The sequence below is a fragment of the Lepisma saccharinum genome, chromosome 26 (genome assembly GCF_977018435.1).
Source record: "Lepisma saccharinum chromosome 26, izLepSacc3.1, whole genome shotgun sequence".
Classification (NCBI taxonomy): Eukaryota; Metazoa; Arthropoda; class Insecta; order Zygentoma; family Lepismatidae; genus Lepisma; species Lepisma saccharinum.
In genome coordinates, this window is record NC_139254.1 from 3,242,415 (window position 1) to 3,268,855 (window position 26,441).

Genomic DNA, 26,441 nt, shown 5'->3' on the forward strand with positions numbered 1-26,441 from the left:
TCTCGTCTACATGACTACGTGACGAGGGACCTTCTGCCACCAGCCTAGACGTTCCCCTCCCTCATGATGCGTCACTATCTTCTCTACGCACGCATTCACTTCCCAAGCACCGCTAATGTGTTCCGGAGGAGGTAAATAATTCCTCCGGCAATCCACTCTCCAGCGGACCCGGAAGCCCGGAATTTCCTTGCGCTGGAAATAATTCACGGGGGCTAAACACGACATTTTCCCCTCCGCAAGTGAAGGGAGGTGGGGGGCAACTTGGCTGGTTTCCATACGGCCCTAGTGAATTTTTTATTCGGTTGCGGGTTTTCTCTTGTCCTTTGTCGTTCCGGTCTAGGTTTGGGAGACTTTTTTTATTCCTTGCGAGACCCTTAGGTTGTATATGAAGGCTCACTTCTCACCATGAGTCACTTTGTTCAGTTACAGTTACGGAAACTGTAATTACCTGTAAACTTTAATTCGTAAGACCACACAGAACTCAATTGACACATATATATTTTGATTTCAATAACACGTTAACGTGCATAAACTGCAAATGATGCACCTTTTAGTGTGTCAAAATACACATAGGAATGTATTAAAGGGTATTTTTATGAGATGAAGTCCCGTATTTTCTTATTATTTATTATTATTTTACTTATCTTTTTGTGCCACTGGCTAATTTGCGATGATGGAAATGAGTGATGAAATTGACGAATGGACACTCACAAACACCCATACCCAGGCCGGGATTCGAACTCGGGACCACTGGCGTCGTAGCGCGACGTGCTAACCACTCCGTCACGGGGGCCGGCCCATGAATGTATAATGAATCTCATATGAGGCGTTGCGGATATGAGAGTGAACTCGATATATGTCTTTATTATTATTATTTTGTTGTATCATGTACATTTAAGACTGTAAGAACTCATGCAATGTTTGACAGGAGTATAACTGGCCACTAATACTGTGAAATTTGCTATAGAGCACCGCGCTATGACGCCAGGGGTCCCGGGTTCGAATGCCGGCCTGTGCATGGGTGTTCACGATTAGCCAATAGTGGCAAAAGTGCGAAGTAAAATAAACCAAATCAATCAATTTGCTGCCTCTTCTTCTCTCTTATTCTATCATTTGCAGCTGACGCTGGAGAGGAATGACCGGAGAGGTTCTAGCAAAATTGTCAAAATTATTGGGGGGGGGGGCTCTGATCACTGAAATAAATTAATGAATGACTCCCTCCCTCCCTTTTTTAAGTTTTGGCCTGTGTTCGGACTCTCGTAAAAGCCCATGAATTCCTCAAAAATATTAAAATTTTCATTTACATTTCGAATGCAAAATGTCAATTGTTCACGGATGGATATGTCACAAGTTTCGTCAACCATAATAGCAAAATATCCCCGACTTTTAATATCTGCTACCACGGAGCACCAAAGAGATCTCCCTAATATATCAATGATCTCGTTCTGAATGTCATGTGAGAGCCATTTGTAGCCAGAACGTCCCATCCACTCTCATAGTTAATGCACATCTTATTTTGAAACTCTTTTTTAGTAAAAATGTTGACAATACTCATAATTATATACTTAGTATATAGTAATAATTCATGTGTTTTGCTGTCTCTGGTCATAGCACCCCCCCCCCAAAAAAAAAAGGTGATGGTCTAGAACATTTCAAATGTGTATTTAAGTTCATGTGGCACAATTCAGAGTAAACTTTACAAGAGAAGCAAAATAATACATTAGATCCTCTTAAGCAAAATTATTATTGGGGGGGGCTCTGCCCCCACATCGTTAACATTGGGGGGTGCTCGAGCCCCCCCCCCCAAGCCCCATGGAGTCGGCGCCTATGTGTTCTAGTAACCGTGATAAATAACCAGAGGGAAGCCTTTGTTTTTCCAATGACACTGACAAACGCGCGGGCAGAATTTTGTTTCAAGGAAACACAGTAAGATTTCACATCTTCCCCTTCAGTCATAGCAAATTATATTTTACCTCTTATTGTTCTTGTTTATTGATTGATTGATTGTTAGAGTTGGTGTTTTAAGTTCACTTTATGCACAGTAAGGCTAATCGGGACTGGACCTACAGTTTAAAGTGGGATCCGAAACTCTGTGTGGCTCCACCGGGTATCGAAGACGAAGGCCTTATTGTTCTTGTTATAATTATTAATATTTTACAAATCACAAAATTGAAATTCAATTGAAAATACTTTGGCGTTCTTCACATATTCAGACTCGACTCCACTATTTAGATAGAAACTGGATTCACCGTGCTTCCTTTCTATAAACATTTATCACTTTGCTGGTACACAGTGTTTGGTCTTTTTGAACCTTTTCACGACGCACAGATATATCAGATACCACTTCTCTCCTTCGTGGTAACTCAGATCCACGTTTTTACGCGCCGAAGGTTACTGTAAGGGAACCGAATTCAAAATGAATTACTCGTGAATTGTCAAGGCCAGATCCCGACTTCTCGGCATCTTCCAAGGGTCCAGAAGTCCCAAGGGATCGTACTTAAAAGTGTTTAATTCTGTATTTTCTGTACTATAACCCTTGGCTCGACAGCCTTTGAAGGGCCTAGGCCGATCTCCCGACTGCCAGTCTCCCTCCCACGATCCTACCTATACCGCGTTTGTTACAACCTGTCCCGGTTCCCGCGCTAGCTGATCGCTGGCTTTTCTCCTGCTGGGGAAAGTCAAAGCCAGGCAACCAATTAAAATACGAAACGTGGCAAGAGCGTCTACGTAAGCGCCTCTCTTCTGGCTCCCATTCGCTCCTCGCTGCCCAGCAGACGATTTTTTCCTCGTTTCTCATTGGCACCGAAACTGTCGAGCGATCCCTAGCGCGGGAAACGGGACAGGTTCTACCAAACGCGGTATAGAGGTGTGGAGATGATCTTCAACCGGTAATGGGATGACATGGGGTCAGCACGTAGAACCCCCCGCCGTTATAGATTTCCGCTACTCATTCGTAGCTCCCCAATTTCCTCACGATGGTGGGCTGCCACCTGTCCTACACACGGGCCGTGAACCAAACCGGACTGGAACCCATGCTATCCTGCAGTCGGAGTCCAAAGCAGAGCGCCTTAGACCGCACAGCCACGGAAGCGTCTCAAATTTATTGAAGTTAACAGAATTTTTTTATTACAGAAGTGCAATACCAATCACTTGAGAGAAATGTAGTTTATAGAAATCGAGATTTTAACCTCGTCGTGAAATTACCAACAATTTTCCGACCTACTCGGGAAATGGCGAATTTTTTTAGTCCCGAACGTCAGGATTATAAAAATTACCCTTCCCATTTCGTTCCGACCGAAAATTGTCCGTCCCGCACACTCCTAGTTACGGCAGTCAATATGATTCAAATGCTATAATAATGAAAACGTTCTCTCGGCATTTTGTTGGACACAACAGTTGTTGCTGTAACTTACAGCCTGTAAATTACAGAAAACAATATTCTTTGTATTCCAGATATCTCAGGGCGAGAAAGTGCCCCATCTGCTCCCCCATTGCGTGCGCCCTTGGACGATGAGGAGAGAGAAGCATCTTCGCTAGATCCATTGACGCAGAGTCGCGTGCGAAATCTGCGAGGCAAGGAAGGGGTGGGGGTTGCTTTGGGGAGTTTCTGCAGGGGACATCCGGGCCGACCGCAAGTAGCAGGCGGATCTTAACCCGGATGAAAACAGCGGTTTGGTCTCCGGAACCGCAAGCAGCCAGATCCGGAGGAGGCCTGAGTGCGCTCCCGGAGGATAGATGAACGATGGAGAAGCGCAATAACTTCCCCGTCATTTGTTTCTATTTAGGGATGCTGGCCCAGAGAGACTGGACATAGAAATCAAAATGCATCAAGCCAAGGCTAATGTATTTTTTGTGCGTGAATTGACAGTTAAACGTATAATTAGGGTTTCTTAGAAATGATCGGGACAGCAGTTGACTAAAAGTACCCTTTCATGCATTTATGTCTGTATCGATGCACCAAAAATGCATCGCTAGCAGTTTACGCATTTTAATATGTAACTGGCCTGTCTCTATAACTGAGTGGTTACTATGACGCCAATGGTCCCGGGTCGAATTTCGTCCTGGGCATTCTTTGTGAATGAGTGCTCCTTTAGTAATATCATCACTCATCACCATCTCCGGGTCTCCGCGATGGCGTAGTGGTAACGTCGTCGCCTTGTAATCAAGGGGTCGCGGATTCGAATCCCAGCCTGGGCATGGGTGTTTGTGAGTGTCCATTCATAAATTTCACGATATCGTCACTCATCCTCATCTTCGCAAATTAGCCAAAAGTGGCACAAAAAAACGAAGTAAAATAAACTAAATCAATCGATTTTTCCACTTTAAGCTGTAGATCCAGTCCCGTTTGTTATTTCTGTGCATGAAGTGCACTTTAACAAACAAATTCAAACAAACAAGACACATTTTTTGCTCTGTGTGTTGTCAGTGTGTCTGTACAAAACTATTAATAACTGTTGTAACTATTAGATCACGTAAAACTAAATAACAAAACACCGGAAGGGGCCAGCATGAGCATGATTTTCACGTATGCCGTATTCGTTCCTTTTGCAGACGTGACCCCTATTTTACCACTGGACTCGTCCAGTCAGCGCATGCGCACTACGTCAATGGTCGCGACAGACAAGAGAGCTGCAGCAGCTGCAAATCTTTTCCCAACTCCTAATTTACCTAGCGATTCGCATCTTGTATCTACAGTTGGCAACACTGCAGTGTTCACCGTATACAGCATGAGTAACCAACCAACCAGCCAATGAGCAGCCAGAAATAATAAAAATCTTTGAAACAGTGATCGCTATATTTTTTTATCAGCAGGTGCAGGTGTTCTGGTGCAGTGGCACCTAACAAAGCGTATAACAAAACACCGCTTTTATGGCGAACGCAAGGGCATAAAATGCACACACTTTCACACGCGCAATCACGCCTATTTGCTTCCTCAATCCCCGTTCCTGGAACACAATGCTTAGCTGTTGAAGAGGAATGCCAAGTGCGCATATTAACGGCCGTGTCACGTGATTCGTACGTGGTGAGGCAGGTGCCCTTCCGGCGATGTCACTTGGGCTGACGCTTGACTTTTCCCAATGCTACTGTCCCTGGCGTTATTAGGGGAATGAATTCCTTAACACGGCAACTCCGATTTATAAATAGTTATCTAACATCCCATATTTCGCCGCTTTAATCTCTCCATTATTGTACTGCTTAAGACTGTTGGGTAATTTAGAACATCATGATTTGTATTCCTGTTTAGATATTATTAGATTAATTAAATCAAGAAGACTTAGGTGGGCAGGCCATGTGGCACGAATGGGAGAGGAAAGAATAGTTTACAGGATTCTTGTTGGGAAACCTGATGGTAAGAGACCCGTAGGAAGGCCAAGACGAAGATGGAGGGATAACGTTGAAATGAACCTAAAGGAAATCGGTAAGGATGGAAAAGATTGGATTGATCTTGTCCAGGATAGGGACATATATTACAAGGCTTGTGTTGCTGCAGCCATAAACCTTCGGGTTTAAGAAGACTAGAGAGTTAGTTAGTTTAATACTGTCCCATCGTGTGCGTTGGGAGAGGGGTTTATTTCAAGTTACAAAACAGATGCTTGCTATTGTCATTAATCTTTGCGAATACTAAGTAACTGAAATTAATTTGGTTATTCTTGTTTGTAACTTGCAATAACTGCATTAGATCGAAAAAGATGATTGTGAAATACAGGGACAAGGTTATATTTTCATATTCACAAATGTTTCCACAGTTTTTAAAATTGCAAGAACTAAGAATTTATGTAAGGTCACACAACATAAGGTTTATGAGTAAAATTTCCCCCTAGCTTTAAAACTTTTTGTTGAACAAGGTGTGTAAATGTTAATAACAAATCGGAATAGATATGCATTTCAGTACACTAACTGCATGAAATGTGAAGAAATAATAATAATAATAATTGGAATAAAATTGGTTTAGTTTTATTAGTTGATAATAGTTATTTTTGTATAATAATATCCAATCATAACCATTAGCATCCTGAAACATGTGATCTGGACAAGGAATTTTGCCAGTAATTTCCCTGTTTCTGCGCAGCTCTGAGGCCCACCCAGCCCCGTGAATGGGTTCGTGGGGGCAATCCTGGAGGGCGGGGGCGGTAAAGACAGCCGGGCGTGATGCTGATCACATCATCCCAACTATAGCCGAGATCAAGAATATGTCCACATCACCCCATATGCCTTCAAGGCATGTGTGCACACGCACAGGAGTACCGTTAACTTTTACTTATCATAACAATTATTATTATTATTATTGCAACAATTCAAGTTTTATCGAAGCACTGACCCCCCCCCCCCTCTCCTGAAATATTCTGGCGACGCTCATGGTCGCCTTATAGTCATTGGGTTCCGAGTTTGATTCCCTTCGGAGGTACCGTCCTGCCTGAAGCTATTTATTATTTGGAGCTCCTCTGGTTTTGAGAGTACTGTGTTTTTATTAAGTCATTCGTTATAATTGGGGATCGGAATTTGAGGAAAAATCCTTTTCTTTCCTAGTGTTCGAAGACGAGGCCCAACATAATATATGTTCATTTTGGGTCATTGTAGGCCAGAAAAAGGTGGGTTTTATTTGTCCTTTTTTGTCTTTTTCGGCGTTTTTTGGCTTATTGGTCCTTTTTTGTAGCCTTTTTTTAGGTCTTAACGGATTTTTTTTGCAACTTCACCTTCTTTCGACTACGTTTTTACTGCCCATTCTCAATTCGAATCATCATCAGTTCATCACCTCTTAAACATCCTTTCTGTAGTAAAGGAAATATATATATATATATATTTTTTTTTGAACCATCCCTGAAACGAGAGAAAAACCTTTTTTGGACGACTGAAGCAGGTACGGTACAAGGTCCTTTAACCTTAACTTGTAAGTGGCAACTTTCTCTTGTTTTGAAGCTTTTTTTGCACTGTGTGTTCCATACCACCAGAATATTGTATTTTTTTTATTCATTAAATATGTATTTAAAACTGAAGTTATTAATTAATTTGGATCGCATTTATACGTCCTTTTTCCCGTTTTTTTTTGTTCCAACTTCAGAGTCCTAGTCATAACAATAAAATAACCCGTAGCTCGAAAGCCCTTGAAGGGCCTAGGTCGATCTCCCGACTTCCAATCTCCCTTCCACAATCATCTAGAGGTGTGATCTTCAACCGTTACTGGGGTGACGTGGGGTGAGCACGTCGAACCCCCAGCCGTTATAGGAGATTTCCCAGACTGGGTTACGCTACTCACTCGTAGCTCCCCAATTTCCTCACGATGGTGGGTTGCTGCCAGCCACCGGTCCTATGCACAGGCCGAGAACCCAGAGACTGATCCCAGATGGACTCGAACCCATGCCGTCCCTTCAACCGTTACTGGGGTGACGTGGGGTCAGCACGTCGAACCCCCAGCCGTTATAGGAGATTTACCAGACCGGGTTACGTTACTCACTCGTAGCTCCCCAATTTCCTCACGATGGTGGGTTGCTCCCAGCCACCGGTCCTATACACAGGCCGAGAACCCAGAGACTGATGCTAGGCGGACTCGAACCCATGCCGTCCCGCAGTCGGAGTCCAAAGCACAGCGCCGGCCATTTTTCTGGAATTCTAATTAATTTAAATGTATTTATTTTATCTGCCATAAATGTAAGGATTTGCTTCCCCCCTAAAATCAAACGAACAAAGTCAACCTCTTCCCCCCTTCGCAAAGCTCATGGGCACAGTCCCTATTAGCACACCTAAATGAAACTTCAGAACTTAGCAGCTCTATAAATTTGGTGATTTATCATCATAGAGCTTCTGTTATGATCTCTTTAACTATCGCGCATGCCCCAGTGCCATTAAGCGTCATCGTAAATTACCGGTTAGAGCGAACAGGAAACTGCAATTACAGATATTACATGGTCATTGAATTCGTCCTTCGACCAGCATTGTCACGTCGGGCTTCTGTATGCGAAGCATCTGGTTGGTATTCGAAGGCACGACAGCTCCCTCTCGAGGCGAGGGCTGGGAGCGTTTCGCCGGGTCTCGCTTATCGCACAGTTCTCGAAAGGTGATTGACAATTGTGCGATAAGTGAGACCCCAGTTTCACCACTACCAGGCAACAGATGCTGTTTTTCGCTCCGCTAGCAGCATCTACCAGGGTTGTTTAAGGTCCAGGAATTTTAAAATTAAATTCAATTCCGGTCCAGGAGAGAATCAGCAAGCGTAAATGGGTTCTGGACCGTAAAGAACCTTTTTATCTGTAAGGTATTTCAATTCGGAACCTTTTTTCCCGATCAATGTAAATTCGGTCCAGGAACTTTTTTCCGGGTGAATTTAAATTCGGTCCAGGAAGGAACCTATTTTTCAAAATGAATTTCAATTCGGTCCAGGAAATGTTTTTCCTGCATCAATTTAAATTCGGTCCAGGAACCTTTTTTCAATGTAACAATACGTAACTTGGACCGAATTTAAATTAGGCGAGAAGAAAGGTTCCGGTCCTGCAACGGAACCATATTTTACTGGCGAAAATCGTTCCCCATAATTTTGTTTCGCATGTTTTGAGTCCAGGCGACAGAGCCTCGTTAGTCTGCAAATTACCATACAAACTGATAGTGTACACGTGGAAGAGAGGTCGACATTTGGGTGTCTCCAGAAAGAGTCGCCCTTTACCCATCCATTTATTTTGATTCCATCCTGTGTTGATTTGGCCTCGCCGATGGCAGTGGTAGCGTCGTCGCCTTGTAATCAAGAGGTCTTGTGTTCGAAATCCGGTGAAGGTACATGGTGGTTCGGATTCCACTTTAAACTGTAGGTCTAGTCCCGTTTAGTCTTACTGTGCATAAAGTGGACTTGAGACACCAACTCAATCGAATCCTGTGTTGGTTTAAAAAATGGAAGTCTGGTGATTCGAATCAGATATTGTTCTCTGCTTATTTATGTTTTCATATTAATTCATGTGGAGAACAATTCGTCTACTAGTGCTTGGGCCGTTGAGTGTACGATACGCTTCGAAAGAGAGTTGAATTTCTCTTTTCCTGCTTTCTCTCTCTCTCTCTCTCTCTCTCTCTCTCTCTCTCTCTCTCTCTCTCTCTCTCTCTTCCTTCTCTTTCTTTCTAAAACTTTTTTTTTACTTTATTTCTCTCTCTCTCTCAGAAAAGAAAAAAGAGAAAAGAGATTTGGGAAGGGAAGTGCGATAGAGAGAGAGAGAGAAGAAGAAGACGAGGAAGAAGAAGAAGAAGAAAGAGAAGAAGACGACGAGGAAGAAGAAGAAGTTAACTCGCTTTTCTCTCTCCCTCGGGGAGGCCGCCTCTCTCCATATATCTCTCTCTCTCTCTCTCTCTCTCTCTCTCTCTCGAAGGAGAAAGAAGGAAGGAGGAAAAAGAAGAGGAGAAGAGAAGGGACAGCTCTCTTCCTCCACGTCTTCTGGTGCTTCAGTGGCAGGCACCACGCCTTCCAACCGTGCTACAGGTGCTGAAGCCAGCCAAGGCGCCCACGTTCTACCCAGTGGAATCATTCACGGCCTTCGAGCACAAGGAATGAATGGAAAACGTGGCCCAGATAGTTCCCTTGTTCTAGGACGCCCGTTGCGTGTGTTGGCCAAGGTCAGTCGCAGAATGCGAACCAACGACTGTCGCAACGAGGTGACTATTTCTGTTCTTTCCACCTGAGTGAGGTGGTCGCTCGCGCGTGACGACAGAAGCACACACTTTCAGCTGGGAGACATCTTCCTCCTCGAAATCCTGGCTGAGATAAGATCAAGTGGGAGAGACTGTTGTTTGTTCTGCAAGACCCAAGTACATCTCGTCTGCACGGTGGTGACGTCACGAGCAGGAAACTGAACAAGATTGGGTCACATACCATTGGATTTTCCAAGCAAGTGGTAACTTTTAAAATTGAGATAGCTATTTCGAAACAAAATTGTGATGCGTACCGTACATAAATGTAAAGATGAGATTACTTGAATAATGATAATAATAATACAAAAAAATGGAGAGCTTGCTGCAAGCAAGCTTCTTCACATGACAAGCTTGCTTCGCTCTTCCAGCTAACTTTCTGTGCTATCTGGGTGCCTTGTAATTTTAGTTGGGTTAATCTTTTAGAAAAACCCACAAGGCACGAAAAATAACAATAATAATTAACAATTTAAAAGATATATATATAAACGACCCCCCCCCCCCAAAAAAAAAAAGTCGCAAGAAGATGAGCCTTCATGTTCTGCTAAGCCTCTTCACGGCAACGACGCATCTTCAGTAGAGGGGAAGTTTATATGAACGCTATAATATGTACTCTCACACGGTAGTTAAGTAGGTCCTCACTTCCCGACCCACCCCCGACTCGAAACTACCTTAAGATTTTTTACGTCTTTAGTTCGCGAAGGCAGCAAAAGGGGTCTGACACGATCCTTAAAATCGCATCTTTAAAAATGGCGACAGCACAAACACGGTATACCACTTCGCAAGTTTAGATACTAATAACTGCTGAAGATTTGGGAGAATAATATTTTATCTTGAAAGAATAAGGTAATTATATTGACACTGTTGAAAAATGCAGCACTTGTAACCCGTGGCAGTGATTGTGAGTATATAACATATGCTATTTCAAGTTGATATACCACTTTACGGACACACTAGCATAAAGTTGCATTTTTTAATAAAACCCTTCTCCTACAGTTTTGAAATATATTCCCCAATACGACTAGTCAAATAAATGACAAACTTCCCAACATTAAAAGTGTGCTGTTTACATTAATTTACCATATTATATTTATATTTCATTGACGTTTCTTTGCTCCTAAAATACTTATTGTGAAATTTACGTTGAAGTCCATGAAGAACAAATTACTATTCATAATTTATATATCATTAAAACACTAGCACTGCTAGTGTAGCAGATTTATTTACTGTGGTGCTACACACAGCATGTCTATTTGTTGCAGCCAACATACCAGAGAGTACATGAAAACTCAATGTGCCTACCTTGCTAGAAGGTTGGAACGTTACGTTAGTTTATGTTTTTTAAAAAAATCTGCCTTGGTCAGCATATTGAGTTTTTCGTATCATGGAAACAAGGCTTAATGGTGTTATAAGAGAGTACATATGTACATACGTACGTACGTGGCTGTTCAGAGTTTACATCTAAAATAGTATGCGCGTCGGTTGTGAAAGTAAAATAACAGTATCGCAGTAGGAAATTTAGACGTACGAACTATTTATTTAAACCAATAATAATCAGTGCACTCAGCCTCTCCGATGGCGCAGTGGTAGCGTCGTCGCCTTCGGATCCCACTTTAAACTGTAGGTCCAGTCCCGATTAGCCTTACTGTGCATAAAGTGGACTTAAAACACCAAAACAGCAACAGCAACAACAATTAGTTGACTCGTTCACTCAACAAATAAAATATTCGCCCCGATCATTTATGTACAGTAGCTGTATTGGTCCAATATTTTTCTTCTGTAAGCTGCTTTGAATGAACAGTTGAACATCTATTGCATTTCTTCTTCTTCCTACTCAGCTGGCCAGTGTGCTCCTTAATTCTGATTGGTAGTTAAATGGTATTAACGATGGATTTAAAGACGGTTTCTAATTCTGTCGGGAAGTGAATAAGAGAGAGCTCTTACACGATCGTTAAGTAATGAAGATAGAAGTCGATCGCCGTGTATATAAGAGTATACTTAAAAGGAAAATGTAGTGAAATATCTAAAGAAATTAAACCAATCTGAATGGTCTGTTGGCATTTCTAACGAAACGGAACGGGTAGGTTCCAGATAGTCCGAACCAGAACGTCATTTCGAATCCTGAAAAATTCCGTTGTACGTCTTAAAGACCCGGCGTGTGTGTTATGTTGATACCACACACACACACACACACACACACACACACCCACCCACCCACCCTTACTCACGGTAAACGCAAATAAGTAGAGTTTCACTTTGATTAACACGGATTCTCTTTCTGTTGTGTTGTGCAGCCTGTCACCGCTTTTCCTCGCCGCAGCTGCGTTGAGTGGTACGTCTTCATCGCGTGCCCTATTCGACTATACCTGCACAGCTGCTGTTCAAACAACAATAGATCTCCCTTCAGCGCAGAGAGGTGACTGTAATGCACAAATTGGCAAAGAAGAGACATTTAAACCCACGATTGGTAAAGAAAGTCTTCATGAATTAAGTAATGATAATGGTATAAGATTGATTACTTTTGCAACCTCAAAGAATTTAATTGTGAAAAGTACCACTTTTAAACATAAAGATATCCATAAATATACCTGGTCTTCTCCAGATGGTAAAACTCACAATCAGATAGATCATATTCTCATTGATAAGAGAAGGCATACTAGTATAATTGACGTTCGTACACATAGAGGTGCTGACTGTGCTAGTGACCATTATTTAGTAATTGCTAAATTAAGAGAAAGACTCTCAGTGATAAATCATAAGCAACAAAATCTAAAAGTTCTAAAATTTGATACAGGAAAGTTTACTGATGAAAGAATTAAGAAAGATTACCAAATTAAACTGTCAAATAGATTTGATGTTTTGCAGGATTTAAATGATGATGAAAATATAAATGAAACAGACGTAAATAAGAATTGGGAGCACATACGTAATGCAATAGAATCAGCAGCTAAAGAAAGTATAGGATACCATAAACCGAGAAAAAGTAAGCCATGGTTTGATAATGAATGTCATAATCTAATAGAAATAAGAAATCAGGCTAGACTTAGGTGGTTAAATAACTCTGATGATACAAATCTAAACAATTATAATAGAATAAAGCGAGAAGTTAACCGCACGTTTAGAAGTAAAAAAAGAGATTACTTGAAAACCAAAATTAACGAAATTGAAACAAACAGCAAAAATAAAAATATCAGAGATTTATATAAAGGTGTAAATGAATTTAGAAAGGGGTGGCAACCTAAAGTAAACTTGATAAAAGATAAAGACGGTGATTTTCTAGCTGACCCAAGTGATATTCTAAATAGATGGAAGAACTACTTTAATGACCTTTTAAATGTCCATGTAGGAGATAAATCAGAAGTGAATGAAGTACACACAGCAGAACCTTTAGTTCCAGAACCCAACTTGACTGAAGTTAAAGATGCTATTAAAAGGCTAAAGAATAACAAAGCACCTGGCATTGATTTAATACCAGCTGAGTTAATTAAATATGGTGGAAATTCATTAATGTATCAAATTCATAAATTAATCTGTTTAATATGGAATAAAGAAGAAATCCCTCAACAGTGGAAAGAATCCATAATTGTTCCTGTGTTTAAAAAAGGTGATAAAATGAACTGCAATAATTACCGTGGAATTTCTCTACTCTCAACAACATATAAAATATTATCTAACATTCTTTTAACAAGACTAACCCCATATGCTAATGAAATTATAGGTGATTATCAATGTGGATTTAAAAGTAACAGATCAACTACAGATCAAATTTTTCACATCAGACAGACACTTGAAAAAAAGTGGGAATATAATCAAAATGTCCATCAGCTATTCATTGATTTCAAAAAAGCATATGATTCGGTCAAAAGAGATAAACTATATAATATATTAGTTGAGTTTGGAATACCTAAGAAGCTTGTTAGTATGATAAAAGTATGCACCAGTGAAACAGAAAGTAAAATTCGTGTGGGTATTAATATGTCTGACAAATTTACAATTCATGATGGGTTAAAACAAGGAGATGCATTATCTCCATTGCTCTTTAATTTTGCCTTAGAATATGCTGTTAGGAAGGTAAAAGAAACTAAAGAAGGACTAAAATTAAATGGTGTGACTCAGTTGTTAGCATATGCAGATGATGTAGACTTACTGGGGGATGATGTGAATACAATTAAGAATAATGCTAAAATATTTTTCAAAACTGCTAAAGAGATAGGTTTGGAAGTTAACAAAGAGAAAACTAAATATATGCTTACAGGCCGAAACCAAGTGTTAGGTAATAATCAAAATCTAATTATTGATAACAACTCGTTTGAACCAGTTTCCAAATTCAAATACTTAGGAGTAATATTAACAAATGAAAATTATATTAAAGAGGAAATAAAAAGTAGGCTTAATTCAGGAAATGCATGTTACTTCTCTCTTCATAAACTTTTGTCTTCTCGTTTAATATCTAAGAAACTGAAAGTTAAAATATACAAAACAGTAATTTTGCCTGTAGTATTATATGCATGTGAAACTTGGTCCCTTACATTGAAAGAGGAACATAAATTGAGAGTATTTGAAAATAAGATCCTTAGGAAAATATTTGGACCTAAAAGGGATGAGGAGACAGGTGAGTGGAGAAGGTTACATAATTTAGAACTACATAATTTGTATTCATGTCCAGATATTATTAGAATAATTAAATCAAGAAGACTTAGGTGGGCAGGCCATGTGGCACGAATGGGAGAGGAACGAGGAGTTTACAGGATTCTTGTTGGGAAACCTGATGGTAAGAGACCTGTAGGAAGGCCAAGACGAAGATGGAGGGACAACGTTGAGATGGACCTAAGGGAAATCGGTAGGGATGGAAAAGAGTATATAGAACTTGCTCAAAATAGGGAAACATGGAAGGCCTGTGTTGCTGCAGCCATGAACCTTCGGGTTTAAGAAGGCTAGAGAGTTAGTTAGTTAGTTTCAGCGCAGAGAGAGACAGAATGTAGTCTGATCTGCTTTGATGGCGTGAATCAGAGTGCAAAACAGAAGGAAAATTGAAATTAAATTAGTGAAGAAAACAAGGCCAGAGACGATTATTTATTATTATTTATTCCTATAATGTTCATTTCTTTCGGCAGGCAAGCCTGGTAAGGACAGAAATTACAAGCCAATACACAGTAAGGATATTCTTCAGGATTCTAAGTTGTACCACAGTGGCGGCGCCAGAAGGTAGCGATAGGAGGCTTGAACACCCCTTAATTTTCTTCCGTACCCCTTCTTCAAAACATAACCTTATGAGTTATTAAAACCATGGCGCCATATTGAGAGTAGAATGTTCGATTTTGAAGTGAAAGCCACTGGTCCTAGTCTGAAAGAGAAACTGCTTTACTTTCTGTACTAGGGGCAATCTCAACAAAGATCAGCAGCTGTTGTCTTTCGTCAGCATTGTTGTTAACAATTGTTCCTTCTTTTGTTTGTTGTCTTTTATAGTTTACAATAATTACTTACAGCTTATGTCAGTTGTTTAATTTTTTTTCTTCAGCATTGTTGATAATAGCAAGGTTAATGTTTACTATTACATTATTTTTTACATTTCATTCAATGCGGTTCTCTTTTTGTTTGTACACAGTGTATGTTTACACTGTATGACCACTTCCATGGAGTGTATGAAACCATGCCATTCGCCTACTTTGAACAAACTTTGTTCTTTTGAAATTATAAGACATGTGGTTGTGGTCAAAACAAACAAAAATGAAGTAAATCATTTTCATGAAGCCTACTAAACGTTGATTGGTATTTGATGCAGTAACTAAAGCATGCCTGCATGTTTCATGTTTTCTTTATTTTCAACATCGCACCCCCTAAATTTAATTCCGCACCCCCAGTTGATTAATTCTGGCGCCGCCACTGAAATTGCAACATGCCTTTTTTCTTTAATGTGCGAAATGTCAAAACTTTCACAAAGGTTAGGTTTATACAGGGTGGCCCAAACAAAACTCGACCTAACGAAGCGAAGAGTGTTATTATTATTATTTATTTGTTCAGCACAGGATATATTTCTCAATTATGTTGAACATAATACACTGTGAATAAATAACAAGACAGAAGAAAAAATAATAAATGGAAGTATGAGCGTCTGTGTACACAATATTTACATCAATTTATGAACTTATTGTTGTGGTTATCTTTTATTTTTTTAGCACACTACGTGAGTCTGTGAACATATCGAAGTCTACAGTTTTTAATACTTCATTCACCGTGTCCTGCATGCGCACTGCAGGTGAAAACCTATGCGTGTTGACTTTAGTATGTTTGATCAAGTACACCTGTAACTTTACATGTTAAAACTTGAGCAAATGCAGTGCCACACGCTCCACTGCCCAGACGAGATGTTGAAAGTGCCTTTGTCCACATACAGGCGCAACATGTCAGTTTTTCTCATAATGTTTTGGAATGTAGCTTGAAGCTACTGGTGAGTAATATCGCAACTGCAACTGAGATTTTGAAACTCTTTCGCAAATTTTAAAGAATAAACCGAAACATCTTACTCAAAAGTCTCTGACAATATCTACAAAAAACATTCTGAAGATAAAAAAACTGGCTTATTACCACATTTGTTTGGGGTATAGTTTTATGTGGGACACCCGATATTCGAATAATTTTAAAACTTAGCACGATAATGGAAAGATATGACTCTTCCAAAGCGCCAAATATAAAATATTTAATTATATTTTGGATATAAATAAGGCGAGGAAAGAAAATTAATTTTATTTCTCACTTCAAAGCTTATTATGATTTGCTTTTATTTTACTTCGCTTCTTGTTCCACTTTTGGCTAATTTGCGAAGATGGGGATTAGTGATGACGATGAAATTGATGAATGGACACTCACAAACATTCATGCCCAGGCTAGGATTCGAACCCGGGACCACTGCTGTCGCAAGGCGTTGTTCTAACCACTCCGCCACAGTGATCTACAAGGTACCTACCAAGGGCCTGTGGGAATTCCTTGCTTTCTAGGCGTCGAAGGAAGCCTTTGGGTACGAACTGGCTTTTTTCCAATCCCAGCGCTGGGAGGTCAAGGGCTCCAGAAATAGAAGGGGGAAGGAGAAAAAGGTTCTCAGGGGGACTTTTTATTAATATGAGAAGATGGATCGAAGCCAATTTCCTCCTTTTCCGTTATTAGGCTGTGCCTACGGGGTGCACTTTTTTCAAATGTCAAAATGCTCAGTTACGATGTCACCGAGAGGCATCGGTATGACGGGTGAGAATCAACATGGAATATTTTCTGCCTCTTACAAAGAAGTAAATCTTCTGCAGTATTATCATCATCATAATATGTTCCTGCCTTTGACGCTTTCCTGGCTAATCGTGACGTTAAAGGCATGAGAAGATAGCAAAATGGGGCCAGGCTATTAACCCCCGCCCCTTCTCCCTTTCGAAAATCCTGGCACGCCATTGGTTTTGATTCTTTTGGATAGGAAGATAATGCAGGACAGAGAAATGTTTTGTGTTTGGCAACCAAAAACCAGATTGTTTGAATGGCAGCACCTTGGGTCTGTCATATTATTTCAGGAGGTGTACTATACAGATCAAAGGATTTCGGGGAGTACTGTACGTTGTCACGTTCCCCGGATTATTCTCAATGGATCAACTTACGTTTATTCCTCAACGGCGAGCCTGAGACTTATCAGCCTACTTTGAAGCCCTCAGGTAGTGGGAAATCAAATGAGGATATGTTAACGTAAATCTTGCTAACTCTCGCACACCAAAAATATATTTAGATGTCAGTTAATGTTAATATATAACACTTGCACTCACAATTAAACTTCTTATTACAAACAAAATTGTATTAAGATCATAATACTTCTTGACTACACAAATTAACACATTCACATTTCCAAAATCACTTCCATTATCCACCAACATTCATAATATCTCTCCTAACAATCCACAATCAAATGTTTTAAGGTTAGTCCATAACCATAACAGACTACCCAATTGAACAAAACAAATTACGTCATAATATACAATTAACATATTAAACATATCAAACACTTAAAATGATACAATAAATGGGTGCGTATCACCCTTTTCCAAAACTTTTGGGGGTAGGAGACTGAAACAGTATTTGTCATGCACGTGACGAGACTGAGAAAAACTTCTCCATTCGCGAGACAATACACTTTGCACAGTTTCGTTGCGTCTCGATATCATACCTAGGTCCATGGTGCCGTAAACGCACATCCACAAGTATTCTGTATTACAGAAACGTGCCCCGTTGCCTTTTCCACCGTGTTCCGGCTATCAGAATGTTAAGCAAGCGTCGCTGTAAGGACATCACCAGAGAAACTAGCGACCTTGTGACGTGTTGCACCTGCCATGCTCTGTCCGTTGTGAAAGTGTGAACACAATAGGATGTTGGACGCTGAGTGCATGAATGGAATACCGTGGTACACTTTGTTCCTATGATAAAATTACCTCACATTAGCGCAGGATGTCCAGCACGAAAAATAGCAATAAGACTGTCTTGTAAATCAGTGTAACAGTGACGCTTTTTCGACGAAATGCAGACATATGCTCCACATGTGTTTATTTTATGGCGGTGCTCGACTCGCCTCGGCATATGTGCGACGAGAGCTTCACAAGCGGTGACGCAAATCCACTGTTGCAATCAAAACGGAAAGTCTGCCTACCTTACTCTGCTACAGTCCAGTGTTGCCAAAATATGAGGGCACAATTTCCCTTTCTAAGTCAAAATTTCCCTTTTCGGACTAATTTTTCCCTTCACCTATAAAAACCAAATAATAATAATAATAATAACAATAATAAAAAACTTGTAGCAGCAGTTGCAATTATTATTATTATTATTATTAGTGCTGGTGGTGGTGGTAGTAGTAGTAGTAGTATTTACGTTGGTCAATTTCGAATAAATAAAATATATTAAACAAATTTTTCACATAGGCCTACATGTCAGCTTCATCGCATTTTTGCCAGATGTCCCAGATTTGAATCCTGGTCAGCAACCATTAAATCGTTAATCCTCATCGTTACTATTATCCGAAGATGCATAAAAGCGACGTACGTACAATAAACTTAACAGAAATATATACAGGCTTATATTCAAAGGATCAGAATGAGAAGGAACAGAAAAACATTAAAAAGATTAAAATGTGGATATGAAATTGGAAATTAACATAAAACTGTAATAGTGTAGAGTCAGTTGTCTTAAAATTTCCCTGAAATTGTGGTATTTTTCATCAAATTTCCCTTTTCCCTTTTGACTAAAAATTATGTCCGAATTTCCCTGCAAGAGGGAAATTTCCCTTCATGTGGCAACACTGCTACAGTCTTGCTTTAGTTTAGACCAGGGACGTCAGTGCGCATGCGCGATATGGACGAGTCCAGTGGCAACATAGGGATGATAGCTTCAAGCAGAACGCAGTCGGGGAGGCAGGTTCAGTCCATGTGGATTATTATTAGTGGTGACGTCACAGCAGACGACTGAGCACGATTTGAGTTCAAATAAATATATGTTTTATTAAAAACTGTATTTTTTTACAATTTTAAGTCCATATTTTGGTGAAAAGAACTAAATATGCATTTACATAAGTTTTTACTACATATAAATCCGTTCCCAGGTTTTAAGTAATTCCGACGCTTTTCTTAATCTAGACGTGACTTTTGGAGACAGATGTTCGTGGGTTCGAGTCCTAGCCAATACTTGATTACGTTCTCGTGGTAGTTCTTTCTCTAATCATAATCCAACCTCATCCTCGCGTTCCTTCGTATTTTCGAAAGTGGGGAGAAAGAGGGGAGAAGCATTAGCCCCCCTCACCCCCGGAGATCGCGCGATTCATCATTCGGTCCCTTCTCGCTGAGGATCCTTCCTTTCCTTTTCATTTTATTAGCCGAGGGAAGGAAACTTCTAATGGATCTTTCTTGTGCTTCGATCAACAGGTTTACCAAAAAAACTTTCATCGCCTGTTGGGTGAGAGAAGAGGCACTGCCAGTAAGAATGTGTAGAAGTTGATGATGGCAAATATAGCTGAGTCCAATACCACAAGAGATAGTTTATTGTTGAAATGTATGTCTGTGCTAGGGGTGAAACGAATCACCCCCCTCCACACACACACAATAATTTATACAAATAACCTGAAACCGAGTGTAATACTGGGTGAGTCTTTTAAAAGAGGACCCGTGGATAATGTGCTCCTTACTTGTAGGCAACCCTGGTACACCGAAGAGAAGAGCGGGACAGAGAACAGTCCAGGATATGTCATGTCATGTCGTCGAATATGCTTGGCACCGATATCCTGGACTGTTCTCTACCCCGCTCTTCTCTTCGGTGTACCAAGGTTGCCTATATGCAAGGAGCGGATTTTCCACGGGGCCTCTTTTAAAAGACTCACCTAGTATTTTGGTAATATCGCCTTGTGTTGTTAAAATTACAATAAGCATATACTCTGTTTGAGGAAGAAACAACAGACAACGATATACACAATTACATATTTAAGAGTTGTGTTGTGCCTCCCGGATGGCGCAGTGGTAGCGACGTCGCCTTGAAGGCAAGGGGTCCTGGGTTCGATACCCGATGGAGGCACATAGTGGTTCGGATCCAACTTTAAACTGTAGGTCCAGTCCCGATTAGTCTTACTGTGCATAAAGTGGACTTAAGACACCAACTCAATCAATCAATTAATTAAGAGTTGTGTTTTATTTTGATACACTGCTAAACCCTTCCATGTACAATTTCCTGAGAGTCATTTCGCGTCATTTCTAGTTAACCACCCCCCCCCCCCCTTTCACTACCGATTATTGCCTTACCTGCATATGTTCGCTTTGGGGCAAATCTATTTAACAGCTGGTATTGTTCAAGGTGGAACATACATACATACTTGAGTTTGAGTTTTGTTACCAAGAGTTAAAAACAAAATTCAAGATGATTGGGAGATATGGGTTAAACAAAAATTTACATATATGCGTCATTCATACAAAAATGTACTAAATGTAAACAGTAAGACTCCATGGTTTTATGCATTTAATATGCCTAGAAAGTTTTTAATTTTAATACTAAAATTAAGGTCAGGGCACATTAGATTGAATCGCCATGTATATAAAATTAATTTTGTTAATTCACTTATGTGTAAATGTCAACTTTATACCAATCAGGGGATATCTTATTCAAGAATCTAATAAAAAAAGGAATACCACTCCCTACTTCTTTATCCTTTTTAATATCAGAACCAATTTATATTTTTTAATTTTTTTGATGATATTAATGTAGATGTATAAGAACTATGTATATTCAAGATTTGTGATTCGATGTGGCAGTGTTGTGTGAGACTTAATTTTTTGGGACACTTGGTGAATGAATGAATTTTGTTTTGAGTTCACCTTACGGTGAACTTATAAAATAGTCTATATTTGATGTTTATATTTCATATGCACATAGTGTGTATTTTATATGCGTGTGTTTTAGGGCCTCCCCGATGGCGTAGTGTTATTGTTGTCGCCTTGTAATCAAGGGATCCCGGGTTCGATTCCCGGTAGAGGTACATAGTGATTCGGTGCCAACTTTAAATTATAGTCCTGATTATGCTACTTTGAATGTGGATGTGTGATTTTGTTAAGCTAAATACTACCCCGCTATGTGCAGGGCATTTTCCTTTTTGCACCTTATGTGAAAACGCCAAACGTAGAGGGAAAAGCTACGATTGAACAGAGAAGATCGGCAGAAAATATGACCAGTAATGCATGGCCTGGGGTTCAATTTTGATCCCGAAAATGGAGGGACGGTTAATCCCGATATGAACAAAAAAAAAAGAGTCCTGCCGGGATGGTATCCTCGAGGGAGAAACTGCCGTGAGGCGAAAATGCAGGTCCCGTGTTGAATTAACCCCTTTCCATACTCGGAACCGTGTTGCCACAGGTTCTGCAAACTCCGGGGCTGTAGTTTTCCCTCAGTTCGGTCGGTTCTTAGCCCGTAGGCCGCCCCCACTTCCTCCCGAAACGTGAGCGCTGTTTGCTGTTCCAGGTTACCCGACATGCATTTCGTCGACGTGTGTTAATCCATGCAGCGCCACGAGGGGCAGCGTCAAGTAAATTGGTCACCTGCGGTGGCGTCCTGAACTAAATCCATGAATCAGATTTGATCCCTAATTTGTTGATGATGGTGTAAATTAGAGTAATCTGCTCCACGTGATTAATTGTAGTCGCTGCAACAAGCCTCCCGACAATGTTATCTTCAAAAAATTCCCGCAAAAATAGTAGAGAAGGGCCCCGTCAAAAATAAAGCCCACTTCAATTACACGTGCTTATGATCGAGCGCCATTTTCCTTCCACCGTGTGTAATAATTACATCTGACGATTAATTAACATTTAAATCGAGTGCTGTAAATGGTTGTTTATCCAATTAAACCTGTAACCATTCATCACTACACTGCTTAACGCACATGTGAGCAAGGAACACACATGGTGTTGTGCGATTATGGCGCAATTTGAAACCTCTGCATGTAAAAAGAGTGCATGTTTGTTATGACACCCTGTTCCGTCGACTATAATAACAACTGTCACTCTTGTATAATAGTGTAATTAATGCCCGTTTCACATGAACATGAGGGGATTGGTCGCGCTTAAGTTATCAAGCACCCATTAGCGGATCAAGGCAAATAAATACGGGTGAGTCAATCATACACGTCGTGTAATACCCTGTGGTGCAAATTCAGGAAATTTTATTAATTAAAAAGGCTCGTTATTTCAAGGGGCGCTTGAATGCATATATTGGCTATTTATTGCAAAAATTATAGGGCGTCCGTGCTGAGTAACGTTGTCGCCTTGTAATTCCGGATTCATTTCGTATTTCACAGCATGTGTGGATTAATCAAACACAGACAGAAGAGAAATGCACAATGCCTGATCCGTCGTGCACTCTACTTCATAAAAAATCCACACATTTCTTGTTTCGAACATCAGACAGTTATCTGATACGAAATGCAGGACCACGATTTTGCATTGAAGCATGCGTTTCTACATGTCTGTCTGTGTGTGAACTTATGTATAAGATGTGAAAGAATAGTGTTGCAATATGCACGTATAAAGAACAACGAACACAGATACTCGAAACAACTGTGAGAAACAAATAGCAAAGAGTTCAATCACGTATTTAATGTTAATAGAAAGAAGTAATATTTTCACCAGACCTGATACATTTTTACAGATTCAGCATGGATTTTAAACATACTGACAAATGGATTTAGGGAGAATGGCAGACGTTCAAAATTGTTTGAAAATACTGTTCCTATTTTGGGTCGAGTAAGAATACGCACACTTTAAAGAAAAATATTGTGTTCCAACCCTGTCCGATTTGTTACTCAAATCTTTGCAGATGTATCTTGTAACATATTAGATTTCAATGTATTCTTAGCTCTTGAAGAAGATTTCTGTACGTGTAATATATTGAAATGTTACTAAATTAAATAATTTAAGAATTATTCGAAATATTATTTGTTAATCTGTTACATTTAAGCAGTTGTGCATTTAATTCACTTATGCATGACTTGCTCGGAAGCTAATATACAGTAGTTGTTTTTGATACGTTAATACAAATGGGTGTCTTGTATTCGAATGAAAAGTTTCGATGGTTTAGATGTGTTATTACCTTTGAATCAAGGTGTCCTGAATTCGATATAATTCTAATAACCTTGACGTGGAATATACATTGTTCGAACATCTGGATATTCACCACCACGTTCGGTGTTAACAATGCATACACTATGAACCATTTGGAGTCAGGATATATGTGATGTTAATAGTGCAAAATTCTATTTTTTTCCGAAAACTAGCTCACGATACCTAAAGTGAAAGGATGTGTGACATGTCGTTGTGTGTGTTTTGTGAGGGGGATTGAAGCCCTTCAAGTAAATGCTTTCATTTGGATAAGTTGTCGTCAAAATTGTTTGTTTGTTTAGTAGTGCACAGTGTTGAAAGTGGGGAGACGTCGTAAGATGATGCCCCCAGCTAGGAATGTTTGCATAAGGCATATCCCTAAGGCACCTTACGTAACAATTTTCTCTTCGATCACTAGTAGTTCACACACACACACACACACACACACATAAGTGTGTATAGGGGATGGGGGTTCAGAGTACAAGTGACGTACTCCAGTTTTCATGTTTACATGAATGCAGCACTTCGTTGATACATTGGATGCTTCCTTTTTTCGCTCACAGCACGTTTGCACCTTTTTCTCACACTTGTCTCTACGAGTTACACCACTTCTACAGCCAACGTCATCGTCATCGGCTCCAAGAATGTTAGAGCGACAGAGCCGCCATTTTGAACACCTATTGTAACGTTTGCGTCGCAGAGAGCTACGATACACTGTACTAAGTGCGTATTAAATCTAGAAGCCGCATCCTTCAGTTGTATTATTCCACTGCCATAGGCAGCCACAACTGGTTTTGGCTTAGAACTTTCTAGTGGCGCGTTTCCTGACCGGGGTTCCTTGTCAGTTTCAATCTACCTTGAAAGTTCGATTAATGGTCACGGAAACACCCTGTATCGAACGGTTACAGCCGGATTGCGCACACTTTTCCGGTTTTCTCAGTGGTATCTGATAAGCCGTTGACAAGCTGTCACAATGTACAGGATTGCGCACAAAAAAATGAGGCGATGTTGTCAGATGTAAAATGTTCTCAAGCCGTTTTCACTTCTGTTGTGTTTGTTTGTGTTTGTGTGTATGGACTTACACGTGTTTTTGCTGGAAGGGTAGCTTTAGATAGGCATGGAGGATGAACTTGATTGGTGGACTAGAATGTAATGGTTGGTGTATCTCCGTATTTATACCGAAGGTCACGAGCTTCGATTGACAGAAGTGTTTGTTGTGCAGTCATTACCCTAACCTAACCTAACCTAACTTTTGAGTTTGAGTAAGTTGGTATGAAAATTGTATCTTGCCTTGCTACATTTACTGGTCAAATTATATTTTTTATTTAATCCTTAAGTGATTTAATATTTTATTTCTAATTACTCTCTCTCTTCTTGTCTAAAGAAAAAAAAAACAGTTTTGCGCACAGACTTTAAAGCTATCAAAGTGGCAACGTTCGATCAAAATCTGTGCGCAAAACAGGTCAGTGAGATTTGTGCGCAATTATGGATCTAAAGTGTGCGCAATTCTGGATCTAAAATGTGCGCAATTCGCTTGCGGCGATATCAACACCTACAGATTATATTTGCATTTTGCTTCAGTAATATTCAGGCAATTTATCATCACTTTTCCAGGAAATTACATTTTCGACTCGACTAAAGCTGCTATATCAGCATTCACTTGGAAAGGCTGTAGGCCAAAATGTTCCTCACCATGTTCAATCAGTTCGTTTTCCGCAATGTGGGATCGAAGAATCGAAGCAAAAACTCCAATAAGTCCTAATATCAGTGCAGTTTCATTCCTTAAGAAAGCAAAGGATGTAGAAGAAGAAGAAGAAAGAACGAAAATAGTGACGGACAATTTGCTCACCGTCAACTTTTCCGCCGATTGAGCTTTGAACCCTTCTGAACAGCTTTTTCTGTACCGGAATTAGGTCTTGGAACGCAATTCTTCCGCAGCGGAATTCGTTTATTGGAAGTTTACATCGCAGCCGTGTCATTTACTTATTGCATTGATCACGCGATCGGATCGACGTTTCAGGTATCGGCACGAATCATTGTGTGTCGGACAAGGTGGAACAGGTCTGCAGGGCGATAAGCACCAGAGTTATACAGTTAACTCGCTGGTTTTGTATTCATTACCTATAGCCAGGCATTTCATAACTTTGCATCTGTTCTTTTCTTTCTTTTTTGTGGATCATGAAATAATTGTTCAACAAAGGCATTTTGGGGCATTTTTTAAGAAAATATCATTATCTAGGGATACATCTTTTTGACAATTCTTAAGTCATTTTGTGCATTTTTAATAGTTTTCTAGAAGACAATAATGCAGTTTTTAATTTTTTTTAAAATTCAGTACTGAATATTTGTGCTTGCTGACTGTGCTCTTTTTAGATCACAGTAATTCCTAATTTGTTGCACGGTTTTCTTTAAGTTTAATGCATTCAAACCATTGTATCATTTGTATGCTCCATCTCATACAAAGGTGAATATTGAACTTTTAAAATCATAGCTAATTAGGCCACATAACATTTTTCTCATTGTTGCATCCGTTATGTATTGTTGTAATTAATTACACCAAAATTTAAATTCAAACCATTGTATCATTTGTTAGCTATGTTGCATACAAAAGTGAATATTGAACATTTAACCGAAACTTTACGAGTTTAAATGACAATTATCTCATTGATGCAAATTGCTGTTTTCTTGGGATGTAATATTATGTTTTTGTTTTCAAGGAACAAATATGTTTTAAACTGACCATTAAATAATTGAAAATCAACATCTTTTCGTCATTTTCACGATGGGGTCAAATTTGACCCCAGGTGACCTTTCGCGTAATAATTGTGAAGGACATTAATGCCTGTCCACACATAAGGAAAGATTTTCAGGAAAGAAAGCAGACGTACAGCAATACCTCCTACCCCTATTTTAAGACTTTTTCAAATGAAAATATTTCTCTTGCTGATTGTGAATTAACAATCTGGTGCCTATGCTTCAGTTGTTTCTGTGGAGGTAATCTCCATGTACAATTCTTTACTAGTGGACAATAGACAATCATTTTTATTTTGGAATCTCCGCCAATTGATTAATTTTTAAATTTTATTTCTTTGCAAGACAATTATTTTTGTAAATTTATTTTAAATTTCACATGTTTTC

At 39.7% G+C, this 26,441-nt stretch overlaps 1 protein-coding gene across 2 annotated transcripts in view; it reads left to right on the top strand.

Annotated features, from left to right (window-relative positions):
* The window catches only part of heph (polypyrimidine tract-binding protein 1 heph), a 1,248,713-nt gene that overhangs the window by 705,725 nt on the left and 516,547 nt on the right, over positions 1–26,441 (top strand). The window lies entirely within an intron of this gene.